The sequence below is a fragment of the Alligator sinensis genome, unplaced genomic scaffold (genome assembly GCF_000455745.1).
Source record: "Alligator sinensis unplaced genomic scaffold, ASM45574v1 scaffold47_2, whole genome shotgun sequence".
Lineage (NCBI taxonomy): Eukaryota > Metazoa > Chordata > Crocodylia > Alligatoridae > Alligator > Alligator sinensis.
Genome location: NW_005842150.1, coordinates 1,575,265 through 1,598,091, shown reverse-complemented (window position 1 = coordinate 1,598,091; position 22,827 = coordinate 1,575,265). Strand labels below are relative to the sequence as shown.

At 49.0% G+C, this 22,827-nt stretch overlaps 1 long non-coding RNA gene across 1 annotated transcript in view; it reads right to left on the bottom strand.

The window, feature by feature from the left end:
* Window positions 1–650: 650 nt before the first annotated feature.
* LOC112550569 overlaps window positions 651–22,827 on the bottom strand; it is a 69,199-nt gene continuing 47,022 nt past the window's right edge. The window contains exons 4-6 of the long non-coding RNA XR_003094494.1: window positions 2,652–2,771; window positions 2,263–2,319; window positions 651–1,965 (exon numbers count right to left, since the gene is read on the bottom strand). This is a non-coding gene — a long non-coding RNA (uncharacterized LOC112550569). The remainder of the gene's footprint in view (window positions 1,966–2,262; window positions 2,320–2,651; window positions 2,772–22,827) is intronic.

Sequence of the window (22,827 nt, the reverse complement as noted above, 5' to 3'; positions counted from 1 at the left end):
GAGGCTGGGGGCTGGGTCCTGGAGGCCGGGGCCAGAGGCTGAAGCTGAGAGGCTGAAGGCCGGAGGCTGGGGCTGGGGGCCACAGCTGGGCTGGAGCTGAGAGTCTGGGGGCTGGAGGCTGTGGGCTGGAGCCGAGAGGCTGGGGTGGGAGGCTGGAGCTGGGGGCCGGAGGCCGGAGGCTGGAACTGCAGCCAGGGGCCAAGGGCTGGAGCTGGGGGCCAGGGGCCAGAGGCTGGAGCTGGAGCAGGCTCCGCTGGCTCCATGGAAATGCTCCACTCCCCTGCATCATGGCCAGGGAGTGGAGCACTTCCCCAGAGCCAGTGGAGCCCGCGCCAACCCCCAGCTCCAGCCTCCATCCCTGCCTTGCCTCACCTTGGGGAGGAGCTGCTGCCTGCCCCAAGTGAGGCTCCGCTGGCTCCAGGACACTGCTCCATTCCCCCACATCACCTCAGGGAGTGAGAAGGTACATGGTGTCAGGGCCGGGGAGCGGAGCAGTGTCCCAGAGTCGGCAGAGCCTCACTTGGGGCAGGCAGCGGCTCCTCCCTGAGGTGAGGCAAGGCAGTAATGGAGGCTGGAGCAGGGGGCTGGTGCAGGCTCTGCCGGTTACAGGGAAGTGCTCCACTCCCCGGCCCTGATGCCACATGCCTCCTCACTCCCCAAGGCGAAGCGGGGGAGTGGAGCAGTTCCCCAGAGCTGGCGAAGCCTGCGCCAGGTTCACGCCCCTACCTCATCTAGGAGCTGACCTTCAGCTCCTCTCCCGATGCGCGGCCTTGAAAAGTCTGTGAGCGGCCAGACTTTTAGTTGTGCGCGGCTGTGCACATGTGCACCTTAGAGGGAACCTTGGTGGAGACCCTTTTCTCGGGGGCAGAGAAGCAGTGGGAAAACAACCCTTAAAGCCATGTGAGCCAAGAAAACTTACTGGGTTCAGGCATGGTGGCAAGAAGCAGAGAACCACAGGAAGATATACTGGGTGCAAGCACTGGGTTGATGAGAGAAGATGACATCATCAATCAGCACTGGCAGTCAACTACAAAAGCTGGCTGCTGGGGAGAAGTTGGGGAGCAACAGCAACGCTGTAGCTGGGTGCTCCCAGTTGGCATACCCAGCTGTTCTACAAGCCAGAGACATCACAGACAGTCCCAAAGAGGAGCCCGCCTCCCTGAGGAGTAATGTCCAGCACCAGATAAGAGCAGGATGTCAAGGGATGGATGACACAGTGACACACAGCTCCTCTGAGATCCCAGGCTGAGAATCAGCCCTCTCCCCATCTCCCAGGGTTTCTGCTCTGGTGTCCCAACACTCCAGCATTTGAGTTCCCCTCTAGAGTCCATCTTGCCCCACTTCTGGTCTTGGCATCAGGCCAGAAATACCAGCACAGATGCAGGGAGGTGCAACCCAGATGGAGAAGCTGCTAGTAAAGTGGGTCTCCGACTGTGACTTCCAATCCCTTGTTGTTGCCAACTCTGGTGGGGTAGGTCAGTTGTTTCCCTCTGTGGCTGTGGGTTTAAAAGGGGCTTTTCTCACCTCTTCATGGGTACATTTAGTTTAGAGGTGAGGCAAAGCAAATCAGGTTTATATTATGTTTCAGCAAAAATATTGTAACTGTAGAACAGTAGGACACTGAAAAAAGCTGTGTAGAGAAGATGTAGAATCTTCTTCCACAGTGGTTTTCAAGAAAAGTCTAGATGAACATCTATCTGGAATGGTTTAGGAACAGTGAATCCTGCATTTGTGTGGGGGCTTGAATAACCCTTGATGTCCCCCCACCACAGCAGATCTAACTATCCATTTTTTCTAATCTAATAGGAAAGAGTTACTAAAAGCTAAAAACATATACGTATTCTTCATTCCTTCTCTTTTTCCTCTCTGTGGCAGGGACGAGACCATGGAGAAGAGCTCACCTGAAGAGGGAGATGAATGGAGCCAGCGGGACGCTGCGCCGAGCTGGAAGTGCAGCAGAAAAAACTGCCACGCCAGAGAAAGAAGAAATAAAAAGAGCAACGGTTCCGGGAGGAGCCAGGAGCAGCTCCCATGCCAGCATGGACATGCTTTATGGTTGCGTGCTGGCACCAATTCACCAACCAGCCCCTTAAAAATGGAATAAAACCCCGATGGACTGGGGGCAGGAGGAACCAGAAGTGGGTTCCCCGGTGGGCCCAGAGTGGCCCTGGGCAGAGTATAGCCCCACTGAGAGTAAGTGGTGGCAGCCCCAGGAAGGGGACTCTGAAAATAAGCTAAATCCAAGAGGGCTAAACTATTTACCTGAGACGGTGCCATGGATTTCAGACATCTCCAGACAGGAGTGGACCAACCAGGAACCTGAGGAGAGAAGGAGAGATGGACACTTGGACTGTAGCAAGTACAAACCAGAGAGAGGGAAAAATACATTGGGAAGCAAGGTACCCTGGGGTCAGGAAAGAGTCTAGGCCAGTTCCAATATGGCCTAAAAAAAGCTGGATGAGATACCGTCCAAACGTGACTATTGTAACTCGAAAGGCCAAGATAAAAAAAATCTATACTGTGACCAGCCCTAGAGAATTGGGAAATAAGATCCTTGGCTGGTGCTAGGTGGGGTGTAGGAGAGGCGGAGCCCCAAAACGGGAAGACAGAGGTGAAGATTGAAGGAGGGTGCCAGAAAAGGTGGGGCATACCATTTTCCTTCCAATTAAACAAGCTTATTCCAGCAAGATGTGGCAGGATAGAATCCCTGAGGACCTTCCAAGAAATCTAACCCAGCAGCAAGCTGTCCATTCCCCAAGCAACAGCGAAGTCTGAAAAAAACATACAAACAAAGCACACTGGTGAACGGCACAGAAGATTACACTCTCCCCCTTCCACAATCTTAGAGAGAAATTGAGTTCTTAGTGCTCCCTTATTGGCTTCAGTAGGGTTGCATTGGTTTTAAAGAAAGTTGTATTTAGCCTAAAGTACCTAGTTATGCTAAACTGAAGAGTCAGCTTGACAAGAACAGTATTGACCTTTTACCCAACAAAGGAGATTTAATGCCAGTTATTTATAGAAGGCTTAAATAATATAATTCCCCCAAAAGGCTGCCTACCGAGAGATAGAACTAACATAACTCATGCTTACAGTATACACATCCATGACTCATACATGCCAAACAGTCACTGCATGAACTTACTTGGTTCTATTGACCTGTGAGGGCCTATAGTAGCTTGAATTAAAATTTAAATCTGCTGCTCCTTTCCCCATATTCCTCTTGCAGTGACTGACTTTCATGCCCCCGGTAACAAAATACTTGAGCTGTACTACAGAATTCTTCAGAATGGACACTGTTGATAGTTATTCTCTCCCCAGTTGTTTTCAGGGCAGACACATGACTCACTGGTCAAATGTGACCTATCTGAGAATATTTCCAGGGGTGTTTTGATTATTGAGTACGATCAACTTTGTCCTGACATTTGCCCAGGTGCCTGTGCTCTGTTTTCAAAGTCTTTGCTCTTATTCACTTTCATTGAATTTACAGTTATCTCTTATAGTTGAGATTAATGTGGATTTTATTTTATAAGTGAGTATAAAGTTCATTTGCAGGGTATTTATTGCCTCAGCTCCAGAGCAGTGATAAATCTTTCTTGAAACAAAATGGCGTAGTGCTTGCTTTGTGCTCATTAAGTTTGTCTAAACACTCAAAAAGTTCTTATTTAATCTCTTCCTGGCATCAATTCCTATAACTTAGAAGTCAAATGCATTGAGCATTGTACATGAATGTCCCATAGTGCCAGAAACCAGATCATGAGGCCCTTTTACCAACTGCTTTTCACCTCAGAAACCAGGGCTTTTATTAGCAAACTAAACTGCATGTGTGCAAGGCCTTGTGTGTATATCACCAACACTGCATTTGAAGGGCAGCATCTGTGAAAGCTTCTAGCCTACTCCTCCTCAAAATATCTCCCAAATAGTTCCACCACCTCTCACAGCCCTCAAACATGGGGCACAGCTGTAAATGATTCCCTCACTTCTCCCCAGCACCTCACTGCATGCCCATAGCTGGCCTTTACTGCCTTCCACCCTTCACATACAGAAACAAATAGTTTGAAGGTCACTTCAGCTGCAGACAATACTCTTCCTCAGAGAGACCAACCCCTCTCGTCCACCCATGACTATCTTTTTTGCTGCCCTGGTTGCATTGCTGATTCATCCTCCCATAACCTCTATCATCTACTGCAATGAATAACTGCAAAGGGTCACTGCCGTAACTTACCTCTTCACTTCACCTTGGCAACTCCCTCCTGACTCTGACTACTGTGCCACGGCATAGCTCAGCCTGCCTTCAACCCAGCTCTGCCCTCCCCTCTCTGTCTCTAGTTTGTTCAAATTCCCTAGAAACAAAGCTACCCAGTATAGGTTCCCATGAGGAGTGAGCAAAGAAACATTACCAGGAGAGGATGACGGACAGAATAATTATAGAAGAAAGGCTGGCTGGATTAGAGGAAGATCTGGGTTATTAACACCTATGGAGTAAAGCAATTAGCAGAAATCCAGTATATAATAATGAGCCATGAAGTGAATTGATTCCCTCAGCTCTACCTGAATAGAAGCATGGCTGTCCCTACTGGGCAATTTGTTTTAAATGTTAAGTGGCGCATGAACTAAAGAAGGGTGTGGCTGTGCATCCCAACCCTCCCCCTACTCCTGGAGCTGCCCCTGTCCATAGGCCTCCATCCAAGATATGGGATGTGTGTAGATGAAACAGGGCCCGTAATTGAAGTGGTAGGTTTTTAAAAATACCGCTTCAATTTAATGGCCTTTAAACCCCCGTGTTGTGCACACCCCCCAACTTATTTGCCTCTCCAGTGGTGGGGAGGGGAAGGCAAGCTGCTGGCGGGCAGAGTAGTCCCTGGGCTGCGGGGGGAATGGAGCAGCGACAGCCCCCACCAGGCAGCACCTGCCTACAGGCATCTGGTTTGGACGGTACCAGGGGGCACCACAGCCATGGAGGGAAGCACTAGGCCCCCACGCAGCTCAGGCAGGCAGGCTTCAGGGAATAATAATAATTAAAAAAGATCAATCTTCCCGCTTTTCTTGGGTGGAGCCTATATTCCCAGAATACTGCCAAGCTGCCTGCATGGGCTTCCTGCAGAGCCCCTGAGCTGAATGGAGCCCGGTGCTTCACTCCATGGCTATAGGGAAGCAAACTAAAACTCCTCGAAGGAGTTTTAGTTTGCTGCACCCCAAGTCATTTAAGGCGCATCACGCTGCCGAATTTGCTATAGTGGCTAGAATTAGAGCGCAATACGCCGTCAACACGTGCAAACACTAACACCATTGAAGTGGTGCAAAAGCTTTAAAGCCCACTTTAAAGTGTCATGCACACGTGCCCCTCATTTTGTCTACACATGGCTATAAGCACCAAAGTTGTAAAAAAGCAGCTAGTGATTTTGGGTGTCTCCATTTTTTATTCCTAAACTGAGACAACGTATTGGTGCCTGATTATCAGAAAGGGTTGAGAACTTATCCTCTGAAAAACAGGCCCAGTTTGAGCACCCAAAATCAGAGGCAATAAAACCTTTAGCCAGTATGAAAAATATTAGTTTATGCATAATTTTACTAGAGCTTTTTATGTCCCAGGAGCAATCTTCAAAGTCAAGCCTATAAAAAGAAATAATCTCTGAATATATTATTAAATGCATAATACAGTGACACCAACTTCAATTGCAAACAAAGTTAGAGCCACCTTTATTTCTCATTGGTATCACACATGCTTGGTCCTTGGTTCTTGCAATCTTATATGATTATCTTCTCACAAAACACAAGAGCTTAGGATGTATACCTCTTCAAAAGATTTTAATACAAACACATTTTAAACTTAATGGATGAGTCACTTCAACCATCTAGTATAAAAGGTGCTTAGGCATCTATGTACTATGAATAAACTGATACATAGATATGTGATGGGGGCTGCTCTCAGGGCCAGGGCTCACGCCGGCCCATCCACCTGTCCCTATGGGGCAGTCCTCCCAGTCTCTCCTGCCATGACTTTGCTGTTTCCATAACCTGGTGGAAAATGCGGGAGACTGCCCATTACATGCCCTGATGCCAGGGGGCGCTATCTGCGACTCCGAACTTTTCCTACACCACAGCCCATGCCTTGCAGATGGCATCCATGGTGACATTATGCTCCTGGCCTAGAGCCGGGCCAAGCTTAGCCCTCACTGTCAGGCCTCTTTCACACACACATATTCATTCCACCCTCCTCTCACTAGGGCCTCTTGCACTCTACCCCTCTCACAGGGCCTCTCTCTCACATCGACAACTTATTCTGCCCTGCTCCCTCTTAGAGTGGCCATAGGCTTTCTCTGGATCGTGCCTTGGGTGGCAGATGTACAGTCTCTTGGGTCTCTCCCGCAACCCTCACCTGGGTAGTGACCAGCCAAGTTCCTGACCCAGGCCAAGCTTGCCCTGGCCTCTCCCGGGGCAGCTTTACATAAACATACACAAATGGCCCTATGTACTGGGCTCCCAGCTCTCTGCTCCCCCTCACTGGGGCTCCACGCTTCCCTCAACTTGATCTCCAGGGGGCTGGCCCATGCGCTGCCCTTCAGGCTGTCCCACAGCCCTACTCAGCATATCCCCTTGTGCTGCCATTCAAGCTGACACTCAGCCCTACTCAACCCTCTTCTGGGCTCTCGCTACCACCCCCTCTCTGGGGTTACACATCTATCCCCTCCTTTGGGACTCCGGGGTTTCCCTCCCCTGCAGAGGCTCAGGTGGCCACAGCCATGCCTGGCCCCACCTGGGTCTTACACCCTCTTTGGGCTCAGGTGGCCATAGCCATGCCTGGCCTCCTTGTACCCACAGTGTTGTGGGGGCTAGGGGTTAAGGTGCCCTGACCCACCTGTTACTGGAGTGGTAACTGGCCTGGTATTTCCTGGCAGCCCCCACACCACCAGGAGCCTCACCAGGCCACCCATCCTCAGCAGGGTGCAGTTTTAGGTCATGCCCAGGACCAAGAACCACCTGCTCTTACATACGAGATGTTTCATACAGCCTTTCTGCCAGGCAACGTTTCTGCCTGGGTAGCCAGCAACAAACTGCTGTATTTATATAGGCAGCCAGTGTTTTCAAATGACCCTTAAAGTGGCAGACACTGCAAGTGCACTGCCACAAGATAATATTCTCCTCCCTGCTTTTTATTATTATACATGCTTTTTATTATTTCTCTACAAGTGGTTTCACTGAAGTTGATGAGCTCTATATGATGTATCCTTAATGCATATTAGTCCATTAAATCATGCATAAAAATTCTTTAAGGATATCTTTTATGCTCTGTTCAGTAGACAAGTTACTGTTTGATCATTTGCACTTGCTGCTTGTCCTGCAACATAGTCCTATATGAATCTTCATGTTTCAATGTTTCTGTTTTGAAAATCACTGTGTGGCACAAGGAAATCTATTGTAAACCTTGCTTTGCAGATTTAGGAAGAGACTCAACAAAAAATTCTGCTTCTTCATCATCATCAGAGCTTTGTCCTCTAATGGTACGTTTAGTCATGTATTTTGCCATTGCATTTCTTTGCAATTTGTGGACTGTGACACACTTTTGTGTCCAAAATGGTTGCTTTTATTATATCTGAGAGCTGCTAACTCCAGTGGCTATGGTTACATCTAATCTACAAATCTGTGTACAAAAGCTGAAGAGCTTAAATTTACCAGCAACTTTTGACTATACCATATTGCTGCTTTCTCTAGACTGCTTTGTAGAAACTAAATTTCAAATATTCTTTCATAGATTTCATAGATTTCTAGGATTGGAAGGGGCCTATTAGATCAACGAGTCTGACCCCCTGCTCTGGGCAGAAAAGAGCGCTGGGGTCAGATGACTCTAGCCAGGCGCTTGTCTAATCTCCTCTTGAACACCTCCAAGGTAGGGGAAAGTACCACCTCCCTTGGAAGTCCATTCCATATGTTGGCAACCCTCACCATGAAGAATTTCTTCCTGATGTCCAATCTAAATCTATTTTCCTTCAGTTTAAGGCCATTGTTTCTAGTAACCCCAAGGGGTGCCCTGGTAAACAGAGTATCCCCTATTCCCTGCTGACACCTCCTGATGAGTTTGTAGACAGCCACAAGATCACCTCTAAGCCTTCTCTTGAGGAGGCTGAAAAGATTCAGGTCCCTCAGTCTGTCTTCATAGGATCTTACCTGCAGGCCCTCAACCATATAAGTAGCCCTCCTGTGAACCCTTTCTACGTTATCCACATCCCTCTTGAAGTGCGACGCCCAAAACTGGATGCAGTACTCCAGTTGCGGCCTCACCAATGCCGCATAGAGGGGAAGCATCACCTCCCTAGACCTGCTCATGATGCACCTGCTAATGCAGGACAGAGTGCAGTTAGCCTTACTTATTACCTCATCACACTGGTGACTCATGTTCATTTTTGTGTTGACTACGACTCCAAGATCCCTTTCCACTGATGTGGTAAGTAGAATGGTACTTCCCAGTCTATAAGTGTATTGGTGATTTTTTCTCCCCAGGTGCAGCACTTTGTACTTATTCTTATCCCTTCCATTTGTCATCAAGTTACAATGTAAAACTTAATAGATTTGTAATTTTCTAAATGTGTCCTGTCTCCCTTCTTGAATATTGAAATATTGGTATTTATCTCTACTCTTGATGAATACTCAAGATGTCATGTTAGATTTTATTTTCAGCGTCTTCACATAGAAAATTGTCTGGTCCAGTTAATCTGCTGAAATTAAGTTAATTAGCCATTAGATGTAGGGTTTGCTTCACTGAAGTTTAGCAAAGCAGAAAAGTCTTCTGCACTAATAAAGACAGAAACTTTCCATTTGCCAGAGGTGTGGTTACATATGCAAATTACACACAAACTCTCAAAACAAAAATTGTAACATTACTTGTTCATTAACCCAGCAATTTGTGATGTATTTAATACCAATGTATGGTGTTCAGCAGAATATTCAGCAACATTTCCTGGATCATCAGATGGCAAAAAGAGACTGCTAAACATATGGCCTAATAAGCTTTGACAAACATCAAGGGATTCAGGTTGGATCCACCTCCATGATGTGGTTAAAGTAAAAGGCAAGAGAAAAAGGCTCCTTCCACAATAAAATGAGGAAAACAGAATAAGCATGAGCTGAAATGATAAATTATAGAGGATGTCATGGGAAGAAATCAAACCAATCTCTCCAAATATTTTTAGCATGCTCAGTTTCCATTCAGTTGCTCAACAGGAGGTTAAGCAATCTCACCTGGCAGCTTATTAACACTCTGCTCATTGGCAAGAATACAGGAAGCGATCTACAAGGGCCTTGTGTAATCAAATCCTTTTGAAAATGGCACAAGAGAATCTGTGCAAAACTGTGGGTTAATAAGCTGCTTACAAGACAGAATGTTAGGCCAAATCTGTGCAAGAGCATTGTTATATGGAAGCAAAGTCACCTCACATATTTTCACAACCACAACAATATATATATATTACACAACTACAATAATATATATATATTATCATAGTTGTGAAAATTTGTGAGCTGACTTTGCTTCCATATAACAATGCTCATGCATAGGCTTGGCCTAACATTCTGTTCTATCTATCTATCTCTGTAGATTCATGTTACAAATAATTGCTGCAGAAGGAAAGATAGATTTCCCTTCCTTCCTTCTGCTTTGGATGCTTCAGACCAGGCTCACTTGGAGCTGCATGGGGCGATCCTGAGCGTAAGACTCCCTGACTTCCCACCCCTCTCTATTCTGACTCCCACCTGTCTAAAAGTCTCTTGTTTCTGTTTATCTCCCTTTCTGATTTTTTTCTTGAATTTTTGCAGTGTTTTTTCTTCTTTTTCGCTGTTTTCTGTCCCCTCCCCCTTTACTTCTGGTTTCTGTCTGCAAGTTGCTACTTTCAGGGTTTCATCCTACAGTTTTATTCCTAACCCCCATAAGCCCCCCTCCCCCCCGAACTCTTTTCACTCTGCCCCTTCCCTTCCCTTCCCTGCCCCCCTCCAGGCACTTAACTTTTTTCCCCCCGTTTTTTATGGCTGCATTCCCAGACACTTATCTTTGTAGCTAATATACACATCTTCATTTTTTGTTCCCTTAGCTTATTAACCCTGTCCTAGCAGGAATTGCCACTCCTACACCCAGCGGCTGGCATGGGGATGCCTCTCAAGACCTCCCCCTTAACCATGGCTTGAGGGCTCACACCCCTCCCTATGTCAGGGTTGAGGTCTGCGTAGGTGCCCTAGCTGGTCTCCTGGGACAGCGTAACATATGTTCCATGGGTCATGTTAACATGGTCCCAGTGATTTACCGGAATGCTTCCACCCTGGTCAACAGGGTGTGCGCGGAGGGCCTAGACATCACAGGTGTACACTACCTTGTCACACCCCTAGATACCCAGGCAGTGAGGGTGATGATTTCCAATGTGCCCCTACAAGTGACCAACCAGGAGCTGGCCAAGGGACCTGAGCTCTATGGGGTTCCTATGAGTCCCTTTCTCCAACTGACAATCAGAAGCAAGGACCCGAAGCTGAAGCATGTCCTGTCTTTTCAAAGGCAGGTTTTCATGCTCCTCAGGGAGGGCTCTTGGTCTCTGCCTCGCTCCTTGACCCTCATGCATGATGGGCAGAGGTTGGCGATTTATTTTTCCTTAGGGGAGACCACGTGTTTCCAATGTGGTAGTTCTTCCCACTTGGCAGCCCAGTGCCCATGGGGGAAAGCAGCTGGAACATCGGTGACTGCAGTGGCACTGATGAGACATAGGCTCCACCCAGTGGGGCTGGGAGCTCGTCTTGACCTCCTTTCACCCCTGTTCCATCTGAGGGGGCTGGGGTCTCTGGTGTGACAGCATCATCCAGCAGAGAAGTGGGACTACTCCCCAGCCCTCTCCCCAACCCATTCCACCTACGGTGCCCACCCCCCCGGTGCAGAGACCCCACCAGGTGGAGGGGCTGATATCTCCACTTGCCCCCTGCCTGCCCCAACCACTCTGGCCGAGGTGGCTGGGGTGGCAGGTGACTGTGGCACCAAGGCCCTGTTGAATGATGGGGCTTGGGCCTCCACCTGGCTGCCCTCTACCACGGCCTTGTCTGAGCTGGCTGTCCCTGGCAGGGTGGGCCAGGAGCAGTCCTGCCTGTCCCCTATGAAGGGTGGGCCACCTGCCACTAGAAAGAAGAAGAATAAAGAGAGGAAGGTGAAGGGGGCCTCTCAGAACACCCCATCCCCACCGTTGGCGCTAGGGGGGGGTCGCTGCTGGGGAGCCTGACCCCACTCCGGCTGTTATGCCAGTGACCCTGTTGCACGTGACTGCAGATAGGGATAACTTGGAGGCAGGAGAGGTGATGGTGGGGGTCACCAACCCGTTGCCTGACTCCCAGCTCCTGGAGTCGGTTGGCAGTAAAAGTAACACAGAATGCCTCTCTTCTGGAGGCCTGACCCAGGGGGCTGCAGAGGAGTCTGCTAACCTCGCATCCCTGCCTACCGAAGTGGATGAGGAAGCTAGTGAGATGGAGATCCAGGTTTCTGAGTGTCGCAAGTGACATTGAGAGCAGGACAGCCTCTCTCTTCACAAGAAGTTGGGGATTGCTCTCTTGGAGTCAGTCCTCAACCTGGACCATGAGAGGAGGCTGATGTGTCTAGACACTGAGTGTGTAGACACTGCATTTGTGTGTGAGCTCCCACCTGGGGTGCAGCCTCACCGTGCTTCTGTTGGAAATGTCCAGCCCATGTTGGCAGACCCCCCTGGGTTGGCCCTGACTATGTGGGTCTCCTGGCCTTTTTGAAGCAGACCAAAGGACAGAAGAATGTAGCAGGGTGCATCACCCAGTGGTGCGCAGATCCTAAACTCTTTGTCAAGGCTGCCAGAGCTACATCCAAACTTATGAAACAGGATCTAGGCACTCGCCAGATGGCTTACCATCTGGAGAAGCTCGCACAGTGGGTGAGAGATGAGTGAGGCCTGGGGGGTCCCTGGAGTAGAGTAAGGCATGATAGGCCTTCCCCAACCTGTCTCTGCTATTTTGCTCTACTCCTGGGTGCTCGCTCTTCCACCTACACCTTACCTCGCTCTTCCTCTCCCACACCCACACCCACACCCATGGCAGCCATGACCATTGGCACTTTTAACATCAACGGCTGTTGAGATCTGGTGAAATGGGAGGCTGTCCTGGAGCTCCTGCACCACAAGCAGCTGGCCATTGCCTTCCTCCAGGAGACACATTCTGACAGGCTCAACCAGGGGGCTTGGCATGCTGCCTGGTGAGGCCACTTGTTCCTGAGCCATGGCACCATGACTCTCCTATCTCCACAACTACAGCATGATATGGTGGTGGTGCGGGAGGTCATCCGTGGCCACCTGCTGACTGTCCACATTACCCTAGCACAACACCACCTGCTACTCGTCAACATCTACACAACCACTGATGGCCAGGAGAGGGTCTCTTTCTTTGAGACCTTGGCCACCCTCCTGCATGACACTAATGAGGATGATGACCTGCTCCTCATAGGCAGGGACTTTAATTGCACCATTGAAGCGTCGCTTGACTGCACGGGGCCTGAGCCTCACCTGCCCTCAGGCCACAAGGTGCAGTCTGTCCTGGAGACTGCAGGCCTCATTGACGTCTGGTGAGCCCTGCATCCTGACGCATGCCAGTACACCTGGGCCAGGATGAGTGCCGGTGGTCTCACCATGGCCCACCTTGACCACCTTTATGTCACCAGACACCATCTGCCACTCCTGCGCAGCGGGCGCATCATTCCCTCAGGCCTGTCAGATCATGGCCTAGCCTGCTGTGAACTGAGCCTGCCAGGGAGAATCTGCGCGCAGGCATCCTATTGATGCTTCAAAGTCAGCGTGCTTCAAGACTCCTATTTCCTGGACTGCTTCGCCCACTTTTGGCGGGGCTGGGAGGCCACAAGACTGAGCTACTCCTCCTGGAAGCTATGGTGGTATGTGGGCAAGGTACAGAACAAGGCCTTTTGCCAGCAGTACATCCATCTGGCCACAAATAAACTGTGCCACCATATCTGAGAGCTGGAGGAAGATGTGGCAGAGCTTGAGGCTGCCCTGCTGGCTGCATCCAGGCTGCCAATTCTGCAGAAAATTCCTGCATGGCTGGGTGGAGAGAGTGGCCCATGGAGTGAGGATCTGCGCCCGCTGCCAAGAGCTGGCAGAAACTGACTCCCCAACCTGCTTCTTCTTCAACCTCGAGCGGCGGCAGGCAGCAAGCAAAGTCTTAGATCGCATCAAGACCCCCGAGGGCCAGGTAATTACAGACCTGCGTGAAGTATGTGAGCATGCCATCTCCTTCTATCGTGACCTGTTTGCAGCTGAGCCGTCCTTCCCTGAAGCCATGCGGGAACTCCATGAGGGCCTGCTACATCTCTGTGCCCTGGAGGCCAGTGAGATTGAGCAGGAATTATCTCTGCAGAAGCTGGCAGCTGCCATGGCTGGCCTCGCCTCTGGCAAAGCCCCAGGCCTCAACGGGTTATCTGCTGAGGTTTACAAGACCTTCTGGCCTCTCCTCAGCCCCTGCCTCCTGCGCGTTTTCCAGGAGAGCCTTGCCGACAAGGTCCTGCTGATCAGCCGCCACTGAGCGGTGCTTACGCTGCAGCCCAAGGAGGGAGAACTTGGCTGCATTAACTTGCGGCCAGTCTCCCTGCTGTGCACGAACTACAAGATTCTGACCAAAGTGCTGGCGACCCGCCTTCACACCGTCATAGCCTCTGTCATTGGGCCTGAACAGAGCTACTGCATGCTGGGCAGGACCATTCAAGGCAACCTGTTCCTGCTATGCGACCTACTCTCAGCCAGTGAACTCTTCAGCCTAGACATTAGCTTCATCTCTCTGGACCTGGAGAAGGCCTTTGATTGGGTCGGCCATGCCAACCTCTTCCAGACCCTGGAGGCCTTTGGCTTTGGGCCTCTCTTCACCAGGGTCCTCCGAGTCTTGTATCAAGACGCATCCAACCTGCTCAAGGTGAACAGCGTGCTCTGCACCCCGTTCCCCATGCACAGGAGCATCCATCAGGGCTGCCCCTCGTCGGGCATGCTCTATGCCATGGCCATCAAACTGATGCTGCATGCACTGTGGTGCTGACTGAGTGGTGTGGCCTTGCCATCGGCCACAGGCCCATCCATTGGCCCTCCGCTCCAGCTGTCGACATATGCAGATGACGTGACCATCTTCCTTAACACCCAGGAAGACGTGCGGGCCCTGACAGACTGCCAGCAAGCCTATGAATGCACCTCCTTGGCCCATATCAACTGGGCCAAGAGTGATACCCTGCTGCTTGGCACATGGATCAGCACGACCCTCCTGGATTTGCCAGGGGGCTTCACCTGGTGCCGTGAAGGCCTCAAGGTCCTGGGCGTGTTCCTTGGGCCACTGACCATCATGGTGCAGGAAGGGGTGGAGGCCTGCCTACAATGGTGGTGCTGGCGCCTACCCAGCCTCTCCTACAGTGGACGTGTCCTCATCGCAAACAACCTGGTGGCAGTGAGCCTATGGCATTGGTGCACCATACTCAACCCACCACAGGACCTACTTGAGAGGCTCCAGCGCCTCCTGGTAGATTTTTTCTGGGATGGGTGCCACTGGCTCCCACAACCTGTCCTTTACCTACCTGTCACTGAGGGGGGCCAGCGCCTGGTTGACATGGCGAGCAAGGTGGCCACCTCCTGCCTGCAAGCCCTTCAGTGACTCCTGTACGATGAGGAGCACAACTGGTGTGCTGGTTCCTGCAGAGGGTGGGAGCGCTAAGCTTCAACTGGAAGCTCTTCCTGCTGGACCTCTGGGTGGTGCTTCTGGCTGTCTGCTGCAGCATGGTATGAGCCTGGCAGGCTACCTTCCACCTCCAGCCCCAGGCCTAGCACCTGCAGTTCCCACAGCTGCTGAGGGAGCCCCTGGTGTACAACCCAGCCCTGAGGTGCCCCGTGCTTAGCTTGGTATCCGCCAGCCTCACAGTCGCTTTCATCCAGGCATGTGTCCTCTACCTGAGCTATCTTCTTGACCCTGCTCAGTCAGCATGGCTCTCACCCAAGGCCCTGACCACCCAGCTAGGCATGTGCTCCATCTGCAGCGTGGGCCATCTCCTGTGTAACATCCAGGCTGCCTTCCCACTGGAGGCAGCAGCCATCTTGGATGACCATCTCCAGGCACGCCAGGTCCCCTGCACCGCAGATGCCCTGAGCAAGGCTTTTCCCATGCTGCCAGTCACCCCAGCCATGGCTGGGGAGCTCCGGCCAGTCCCCCCAGCCATGTCTGGTGAGCTGGCTGGTGGGTCTGGCACCCTGCTGACGCTCCCTGTGTCTCCTGACAGTGACATGGGTTGCCCCTTTGCTTTTCTGTCACATAGAAACCTATATGCCTGGGTGGTTCATGTCCACCATGCCCAGGTCCTGGCAGGCTACCCTGATACACCATGGTGATAGCGCCTGGGGCCGTCAGATTCCCCACCATCCCACCTGCCTTGGCACACATTGTATAAGCCACAGACCACCAAGAAGAATGGCACCCTGCAGTGGCTGTTGCTGCGTGGCATCCTAGCCACTGGCACATTTGTGTCCCACTTTGACCCACTGCCTCGACAGCCTGCCCCTTGTGCCCTGGGGGCATTGAGGAAAACCTCTTTCATGATATCCTTGACTGTCCTCGCCTGCGGCTGCTCTTTGTTGCCCTTGAGCCGCTGCTGCGGGCTCTGGGCAGAAGCCTCTCAGAAACCACCTACATGTACTCCTACCTGTACTGGGTGGTCAAGCAGTGCACCATCTGCCTGGCCAACTTTCTACCGGGTCAGGCCAAGATGGCCATTCTCCAGAGCCACTGCAAGCGGCTTGCTGGGACCAGCTCAGATGATGCCCTATGGCTTTTCAGCCTTCTGGTGCGAGCGCACCTCTCGCTGGAGTTTGAGCATGCTGTGCTCTGGCGGGCGGTGCCTGCCTTTGAGGCACGCTAGGCCTTTGAGGGAGTACTATGCCACATGAAGGATGGCCGTCTTCAATATGTGCTCTGATGTCATAACCGGTCTGGGTGACTGGGCAGATTGGGCTGCAACTCCCAGCTCATGCCGTACCCTGGGCCCTCACCAAGCTGTTTTCTTCTTTTTTCTTTGTGTGGGAAGTTGAAGGTGCTGTCACATGCATGATTGGATAGAGCAGGGTAGGAATAGTTTGTTTATAGAGAGCTGTGGTCTATACAACCGTGTGGCCTGTGTCCCGACCACATAATGGCATTGTAGCAGGGCACTAAGGTGCCTGCTACTGGGAGAGCCGGAATAGCTGCTCAGGTGCCGGTTGCCAGGATGACCAGAGGGAGCCAGTGTCCCCCACCTGCTAGTGGTCAGCTGACTGGAAGGGGAGGGCCTGGCTCTCATTAAACACCAGAACTGAGGCCAAGGGGGCAGTCCCCTACCAGCAGCTAAGGAGGAAGGAGCTCCCTGCCATGTAAGAGAGGAGAGGATTGATGAAGGAGCAGTGTCTGATACTGCTGAGACATAAAGGATCCCCGGTAGGCATGAGCATGATTATAGCTAGGTGGCTTCTGTTTGTGTTGTAGCCAAAGGGGCTTGTGTTTGTGTTGCTGTTTTATATCCGGTAGTTTGGGAGAGGCTATTAGGGGTTGGAGGAGGCCTCGTTGTAGGGACCCATTCTGGAGTGGGATCCCCAGCGCCAGTGAGGGAGCAGCTTTTGGGGGGCCTGGACCCCGCTGGCGCCAGTGAGGGCACAGCTTTTGGGTCCTGGATCCTGGCACCAGTGAGGGTGCAGCTTTTGAGACAACCTGCAAAAGGCGGCGGGGGGGGGGGGGGGGGGGGTGCGGGTGCGTGTTTTTCCTGTTGTTTGGACGAGTGGAGTCACGCCCAGATTTTGAACTTGTGACCCCTTTGACTGTGGGCTGGAGCATGTGCCTCTGGGCCAGGGGGTGTCGTGCCTTAGAAGGGAGCTGGAAAAGAGGCCAAGAGCCTCCAGGCACTGGAAGGAAGAGCTAGAGCCTCGGAGTCTAACCCTGTTTGGTGGGTTTGGATGGAGAGGTCTAACTAGAGGAAAAAGGGGTCAGAACCTTATAGGAGAGACCCCAACATACCCAATATAATCGGCAGTCTCCCACTCGCATACTAATTCCATCAAGACGTGGCAGGCGAGATTAGAGCGGGACAGCAGAGGTCCAAGAGGACTCCAAGGGCGCCCCACGTAAGGCGCGGATGACCCGGAAGATGGTGCTGGGGAGGGCGACCTGTCACAGGCATGTTAGGCACAACATGTAATACAATGAAGGTGTCTGTCACAGTGTTATGAATGTTAAGAATGTAATGCCATGGTGCTCTTGGTTGATGGTAATTTGTTTGTCTTTGCTTTGTATTTTGGACCTGGAGCCCAAGGGGCCAACTTTTTGTACCCTGAACCCCTGAATAAAGGAGTTAAAAAGTAAAAAAGTCCTTCCTTCCTTCCCAAAAATTCTTGTCCTGTTTTCATTTAATTACTGGCTTTCACTTGAGCTTATCTTTGGATGCAGACATTTTTAAAGACTATTCTTTAATCAATATTACCCCTTTAAAGCCTTTAACATTTTCTGTATTTTGAATGAATAGGCTCTATGTTTATCAGTCTTTTTTTGCCATATTTCACATGCACCCCTCCCACCCCAGAAATGTTCCTTTCAGTCTTATGCACAATTTGGAATGTTATTCACTGATGGGGCTTCATTTTTTTTTCTAGTTCTCTTCAAACTGTTGACACTAATGCTCTCCATAATACTTCTTGAGGGCTGTGTTCTATACCTAGTATATATTCAAGATTATGGAGAATTTATCATCATGTGGCCTTAAAGCAGCTTTCTTATAATTCTGGAGTATACACTTATCAAAAGGGCACTGATTAAATACCATAGGGAAGAAACTTAGTTAAACTGGACCTATGGATGAAAAAACCTATCACTCTATGAAAAACATTTAAAAGAAACCTGTAGCTTCCTTCAAAAATCAAACTGTTTCCTGCATATTCAAGGTTGAGAGATTCTACTTAAAGCCTCGATTATCTGATATCCAAGAGATCTGCGCCCACTCCGCCAACCCCCAAATGTTTCTGACATAAATAGTAACATAGAAGTAAAATCATGACTCCAGGGTTCTATCCTCTTTACAGTGCCTGGCATAGGAAGTTAGCTTGGGTGGAAGGTCTAGGTCTGGAATTGTCCCTTGAAACTATAGTTATTTAAGCATAAGATACAGCAGGCTTGAGGTGGCCCTTGCTAGAGGGCAGGCATAGAATGGGAAAAATATAAAAGTGGTATATAATCAAGTCCCTTGGACCACCAGTTCTTACACTCAGCATAACTTGGATGGACCAGAGAACTGTTTTCAACTGCATACTAACAACCTCATTTCTGTCCCTACACCATTTTCCAGAATGTCACCAGAAATGTGGAATCAACTTAATCTTAAAAGAACACACCAGTCTGTTAACAGTGATACACATGACCTCAGAATTATACAACCAACACGTACACAATTTGCAGCAATATTGCTTTCTTCTGTGATAAGATCCTGATATACTGGACAGAGTAAGCAAGGCTTGGTTAGTACTACTTGCATGACAGAACTGTATGGAAAGGTCAGGGCAATGCAGAAGGTTTTGCTCTTCCTTCTGTGTCAGAAGTGAAATAATTTCCTAGGAAACAACTAGGGTTGCTGGAAATAATAATTATTGGAAAAGATGGAAATGCAGATCCATATTTCAGTCCTTCAGTTTAAGGCTGTTTTTGCTCAGTTCAGTTTCAAGCTGAGAACAGATGTAGTAGTTGGCTCAGGATCCGGCTTCATATTCTGGGACCACACAACATTTTGATGCGTTTGATCCTGGGATTTTACTTCAGATCTGACTGTAACTCATATGTTTGTACCTGTCTGTTGTATGGGTATGTGTAACTCATTGAGCAGTTGTCATCTGATTTAGATCTCTTCAAGACAACTCAAAAATCTTGCCACTAGAATTTCTGCTGTTTCCTTAAGACAAAATTCATTAGGAAACACCACCAGTGCTCAGAGGCATTTCATACCAGGCAGCTAAAGTGATTTCAAAGATGTTCATTCATTAAAAAAAAAAAGAATAGCTTGTTCAACAATCTCTTCATGATCTATTAAATACAAGAGCTCATGTTTTGTGAAGAGAAAAGCTCATAGGTTAAAGCTGAAATATCCCAGGAACAAATACATTCATGACCACTTAAAAAGAAGAGTCAGCCGAAGTATTGACATTCTTAAATAGGTATGACTATGTCTCATGCCTGGCTGGGTTACAGAATTATAACCTTGATAACTTCAACTACAGCAAAATACATGTAAATAGATCAATTTTTAATACGTAGAACTGTAAATCTGACAGATATATGCCCTTTGATGAATCACAGGCTCAACCTCTTGCTTGAAGTTGACAGTAATTTCATTAAATTTAACTTTTAAAAAGTCTCACAATGACGTAATGTTATAAATGATGAACTCATTTAAATTTCTCACTGAAAACACATTATTCAACAACTTGCTTCAGAAGCGCCCAAGCACGCATAGGCTGTATATTTTACAAATTACATTTATTATCAAGAGACCATTTCATGATATTGTGAAGACACTTCTGTGTAGGCTGTAGCTTAAAGGTGGTGATAGGACCGATGGTTCCTCCTGAGTCTCGAGCTGGGTTTGCTCTGACCCTGAGGAAGTCTGCTTTTCTCCATTTGTGAAATGGAGTAGCTACCAGAGCTCTCATGGGGGTTGAATTTATTAATGTTTGAAAGCACTCAGAGAACCACAGATGAAAAAGTGTCTGAAAAGTAGAATTGTCATTAGTTTACTAGTGTTATTTGTGCTTTTTTAAAGCAAAGGGCCATATTCTAAACCATGATTTGGTTTTATTAAATTGCCAGCATGGTGCAAAGGACTATAAATCTTCCCTAACAGGACGGCTAATGGAAATCCCTGTTTTCTGTACAGCTTTTATAGTCTCTTCTATTTATACCTGCTGCAGTCAGGTCTGCATCAACAAACTCAGCTTACTTTTTAATTTAAATTTCAAAAGAGAGAGATACTACAGGGAATTGAGCTTGAAACTATTGTGGGAATACTAAAATTTTGCCTTCCTTGTATAAATTTAGCTCCATGATACTGAGTGTTTTAACCCACACTTTGTTCAGGAATTTGGCTCATTCCTATTGCATTATAAAAGCCTCAAGTGGTTCATTTTTTTGGCTATTTCTTAAGACTTTAAACTAGCAACTGGCATTTAACTACTTTACCACTCACTACCTTAATAGTTGACTTGATTCATGTTTATGCTGACAGCCCTGAGATGGATTTATACATCCTTAATATGTCACCTTCCCAGCCTTTCAGGTATCAGCTGTAATTTCTTCTCCTGCCTTCATGCTCAGCAGAATTTCCATCTTAAATATTCTCTCTCTCTGAAACCAATTTACTGTACATGTTATCTCCTGGCACTGGAAAGTACAATATTTAATGTCATTTATAAAAATTAGCATTGCTTTATATTTGCATGTATCTGAATATGAGGCTCACAGCCCCAGTCTGAAAACACATGCTACTGGATCTTATGTTTACTACCATGTGTAGCTTCACTGACTCTCACTGCTTGTAATAGGCTTACATACAGTAATAGGTACTATATCTAGCAATAAGTTTTTGAACAACTTCTAAAGTCCGATTCGTCACTTGTTATTCTATGTTTTTACTAGTGTAACTACACTGATTTCAGTGAAGTCATGTTGGGATGAAACTGGAATAAAGCAGAGGATCAGGCCAATAGACTTTAACTGGCTACTCAAAGGAGGAGAATTAGGACTGCATTTGCAAGTCTCTGAGGTCATTAAAGGGAAGTTTGTCTAAATCATAATGGTTTCTGGGGCTTTAGTCTGCTGTCATGCAGAAGGTGCACAGCCAGAGTAGCTCTATTGATGTAAATGGAGTGAAGTCAGTGGGTGCATCTGCACATGCACTTTAATGTGCAGTAGCCTATTTTACTGTGCATTAAAGGGTCATGTAAAAATCATGTAATTAGGCTAATGTGCAGTAAAATAGGATACTATGCATTATGCATCACTTAAAACCATGCACATTTGTTACTGTACATTAAGGCAGCCTAATGTGCATTTCTTTAGTACCTCACATTGGAGGTACTAAATGCGCATTAGAAAAAGTGCCTTAATGCACATGTAAACATACCCAGTGTCTTACAAGTGCCTTAGGACAACTGAGTTTTGCAATCACAACAGTATTTTCAAATGTATTTGTGCCAACTACTTCACCCTTTTCAGCTCATAGAGCAGTCTTGCTTAGAACAGGGGTGGGCAAAATGTTGGATCCGGCCAGCAGCTGGACTCCATTTCCCAGCAGCCTCCACCCTGCAGGTGGTTTCCATCGAGACCCCAGCAGTGGTGGGGCTGTGACAGTGCAGGGCCTGGGTTTTCATGGAGATTGGCCCCAGCAGCGCTGGCAGGGCGCATGGCTGGGCAGGAAGCTGCTCCAGGGCTGGGACTGGGATCTTCCGGTGGTAACAGCATGGTCCGGAGCTGGGGCAGAGCCATGATCTGGTGCCTGCATGCCCCTGCCCAGGACATGCATGCAGCAGATCAGTCTACCCAGCTCTGGACCACGCTGTCACTGCCACAAGATTCCAGCCCCAGAGCAGGTCCCCACCCAGCCACACACCCTGCCAGCACTGCTGGGACCAGCCTTCATAGAAACCCTGACCTCACACTGTCAGAGCCCTGTTGCTGCTGGGATCTCCATGGAAACTGGCCGCAATCTCCCTAAAATCTGGGTTTAAATTATGGTTTTAGGAACATTCATGATCAAGGAATTATGGTTAAACTGCATCCTCCTAGGTACAGCTTCATGTAGCATTGTAATTCTGAGTCCTAATCCTTTCCCTGCTTCATTCTCATTTCAGATAAGGTGTAAGCACAATTAAAAATTCGTGGGTTGTCTCTAGCAGCAGACTTCATGGACTGCAGTAAATTGGTCAGTGAGCAGTGAAGGCTCCACCATTCTCCTACTCTCTCTCTCTCCTTGCTCCTGGGGTGGGAGCAGGGAATTAGAGTGCATGCACTGCTTGCTTATTCCTGATCATCTTCCCCATCCGCCGTAAAGCTGGCAAGTCAGTCAGCAACACGGAAGTCCTTGACTTCAGGAAAGCTGACTTTGACAAGCTCAGGAGGCTTGTCAGTGAGGCCCTAAGGGACCATGACCACAGGGAGAGGGGAGTTCAAGAAAAGTGGTTGCTCCTCAAGGGAGTGATCCTCAATGCACAAACTAAGTCTATTCCATCTCGGAGGAAAGGCAACAAGAGGGCACAGCAGCTCCCGGCTCTCCAGGGACCTAGCAGACCTCCTGAGGCTAAAAAGAAAGGCCTACAAAGGATGGAGGATGGGAGTCACCTCCAAGGAGGAATATTCTGCAGGGAGCAAACCAGGAAAGCCAAGGCTGCAACTGAACTCCAACTAGCTTTGAGCATCAAGGACAATAAGAAGTCCTTTTTCAGATATGTGGGGAGCCAGAGGAAAGGAAGGGCAACACTGGACCCCTGTTGAACCAGATGGGACAACTGACAACTGATGCCCAGGAAAAAGCCAACCCATTAAATAGGTACTTTGCGTCGGTCTTTCATCAGTCCCATGGGACGCCCATGCCCGTTACAGGACAGGGAAGTCCGGGTGAGGGAGATCCTCTGCCCTCCATCAATGCTGACCTCATGAAGGAAAACCTTGAGAGGCTGGATACCTTCAAGTCAGCCGGCCCTGACAATCTACACCCCAGGGGACTCAAGGAGCTGGCGAGCATCCAAACCC